This window comes from Sinocyclocheilus rhinocerous, unplaced genomic scaffold (assembly GCF_001515625.1).
Source record: "Sinocyclocheilus rhinocerous isolate Xijiao unplaced genomic scaffold, SAMN03320098_v1.1 scaffold273, whole genome shotgun sequence".
Taxonomy (NCBI): domain Eukaryota; kingdom Metazoa; phylum Chordata; class Actinopteri; order Cypriniformes; family Cyprinidae; genus Sinocyclocheilus; species Sinocyclocheilus rhinocerous.
Window position 1 is genome coordinate 1068077 of NW_015656360.1, and position 3367 is coordinate 1071443.

The following is a 3367-nucleotide window of genomic DNA, read 5'->3' on the forward strand; positions in this document are numbered from 1 at the left end:
CTTTTTTTTTTTTTTTTTTTTCTCTCTCGAAGTTGTCAATAAAACAAAGATTATTGAAGTGTTTTACAAGATAATTAAATTTTAGCCTTTATACTTTAATTCATGTTTAATTCAACGTGTCACCTGCCATTTCACTGTAATTATTTGAGAAATTCTGTAGCAATTTCTCAGTGAAAATTGGTTTTGTAGTGATACACTAAAAAAATGGCTTTGAAACTAAAACAACAACAAAAAAGGCTTTCGAGAACATACAGTTCTTGAAAATTCTGGAGTCACAAAATGAATCCTAATAAATTAATTTAATACATCAATACTCTCATTAAAAAAAAAGCTTTTTCATAATTACAATAGAAATACTGGAAATATATGCCTATATGGGGGGAAGGGGGTTTTCAAATATTGTGTAGGACAGCAGAGGCTTTCGGTCAAAAAAATTAAGAACCATTGCTTTGAGATGTTTTATAATGCAGGACATGTTACTAGATCAACTTCCTATGGTGTTCCTACAACAATATTCCCTTCAACCAATCGCAGCCCTTCTAGGTTAAGTATTAGTCTATGAATGAATGGTTGTTAAGCATTACAGTCTTCAGACGTTTCAGGTGTATCAGTGTAAAAGCTTTTATAGGTGGCTACACTGCTTGGGAGTTTTGCGTTTTACGGAAGGTCAGCTGTCACAATCCATCACAACACATCCATCAGATGACTCACATATGTGTGCATGTCTCACATTGACCTGTCTTTGACCATATGCAGCTGTCATCTTGAATGTGAAGGTATGATATTACAGAATTGACCTTGCTAGTGTGCGTGCTTGTGTATAAGTGATCATGTATATACTATCCTTGATTGTGTTTATGATGGATCACATTCATTTAAGGTCTCTTGAATGCCCTAATGTGAATGCGCATCCATGTCCTTGAGTTTATTTTCTAGTATTTTCAATCTGTGTATGTTGAAGGTTGTGTGGGAGTGCCAGACATCACCATAATGTTGTGATGTGTTAGCATTCTGCAGTGTTTGTTTGCCGAGAGAAAAAATGGGTGGACTTTGTCACTTGCATAGCGCCGATAATGAGAAAAGTGTGTAAAAACTGTTTTTGTACACTGTACGTTTGTGTGTACGATGCGATTTTAGTGTCATTTGGCGGTAGTTCCTCCTCGAGCTGAATTATTTATGAGTCTCATGCATTATTCAGCATATCCATGTCTCCTAGGTAACAGGATGAGGGCAGGGGCTGTGTCTCGAGCTCTGGCATTCAGGCAGGTAATTGTCTAACTCAGGATTCTGTAGTTGTCATGACACCAGCGGCTTGGCTCTCGACAGCAAAGCTATTGACACCAATCTCTCTGACCATGCATTTGACTCTTTGGCTTCCAAGTCACATCCACCCCAAAATTATACACTGCCCTGCATTTCAGTGTGTTAAACGTTCATGAACTTAAAAAAGACATCTTAATGAGTTTAATCAGTCTTTTTTGACTTCACGTACAATTACATATATATAAAAAATCTCTCTCTAAAAATTTGCCAAACAACTCTTAATGTTTCATGCAGTATTGCTTTCAAGTTTGCTTCTCCAACAAATTGATCTCGTTTTAAGAATTTTTTACTGTACTGTACATATACTTATTATACATTATATATGCTGTACATATTTAAGTATTTTTTAAAAATATTTTATAATTATACTGTATGTTAATTTTTTCGCAGTATGGGATTGTCTTTCTTTTGCAAATGCAGACTCTTAAAGTAACACTCCACTATTTTTGAAAATAGGCTCATTTTCCAACTCCCCTAGGGTTAAACAGTTGAGTTTTACTGTTTTCGAATAAATAGATTTTTGCAGAAGTCCTGAAAGTAGACAAAGAAAACCCCGTCAAACAAATGAGACAAAAATGTTTTCTTTGTAATTTATTTATTGAGAAAAATTATCCAGTGTTACATATCTGTGCGGTGCATGTGAATCTTTGCGTTCAGTATCTGGTCTGACCCCCTTTTGCAGCAATAACTGCAGGTAAAAATTTCTTGTAGCTGATGATGTCATCTCGCTCAAAAATGACCAAAGAGTTTCTATATTTTTCCTATTTAAAACTTGACTCTTCTGTAGTTACATCGTGTACGAAGACCGACGGAAAATGAAAAGTTGCATTTTCATTTTCATTTTCCGTCGGTCAACTGTTTAGCTCTAGGGGAGTTGGAAAATTAGCCTATTTTCAAAAATAGTGGAGTGTTTCTTTAACTGCTGCAGTATAGTATTATACATTATAGTATGTGATAAGGGCTACAATTTTTCATCTTCCTTGAATCGAAATCAGAATAATGCAAACAAAAATCTAAATTTTTTAGACATATATACAGCAGGGTCCAAAAATCTGTGATCACATTAAAAAAACTAGGGGTTTAAAATTCCATAAGGAAATAAATGGTTTTAGCTTTTTGAAAAAAAAAAAAAAATGAACATGAACCATTGTGTAGGAAACAACAAGGAATATTTAAAGGGGTCATATGATGCTGCTAAAAAGAACATTATTTTGTGTATTTGGTGTAATGAAATGTGTTTATGCGGTTTAAAGTAAAAAAAAACACATTATTTTCCACATACTGTACATTATTGTTTCTCCTCTATGCCCCGGCAGATGGGATAAGGTTCTTATGCTTGAATGCAGTGTGTTCTTTTCTCCAAACATAATGCTTCTCATTTAAACCAAAAAGTTCTATTTTGGTCTCATCCGTCCACAAAACATTTCTTGCACTCTTTCTAGGTCACTAATCGAATAAGCAAATTAATCATGTGAACTCCTAAGTATAAAAGATAAAATTTCCTTGCTTCCATTGAGAGAAACTCAATGTCTTTCTAGAATTTCCTTTCCTGTTTTTCTAGTGTTTATTCAGAGAGTACACGGTTGAGATGCGGGTGTTCACTCATAAATCACACCAGTAGCTATCATTCCACAGTCATTTTTTATTAAAGCACTACTGACTGAAAAGCTGACTCGATTTAGGGCCGGCTTCCTCACTCTCTTCATCTATGTATCCCTGCTGGCCCATACCATCTCATCAGTATGATATTAAGAGTTATTGCCTGCCCTGCTATAGGAGTGAATCACACATAGCAGCAGCCATAAAATTAATGAGTAGTTGAACACATGCTCGCTTACACATAAATACACACACACTTAGATATACTTATACACAGTAGTGTAAGAAATACAGCGTTCCCATACTATTTAATAAATTCCTTCATGAATTCTATGACTTTCCAACAATATTTCAGTCATGGTTCATGTTTTTTTTAAATAAACACAATGTGTATGTACAGTATATATATATATATATATATATATATATATATGTATGTGTGTGT

The 3367-nt window shown here is 34.3% G+C and overlaps 1 protein-coding gene across 1 annotated transcript in view; it reads right to left on the reverse strand.

The window, feature by feature from the left end:
- The window catches only part of LOC107720081 (SRC kinase signaling inhibitor 1-like), a 136643-nt gene that overhangs the window by 14812 nt on the left and 118464 nt on the right, over positions 1 to 3367 (reverse strand). The window lies entirely within an intron of this gene.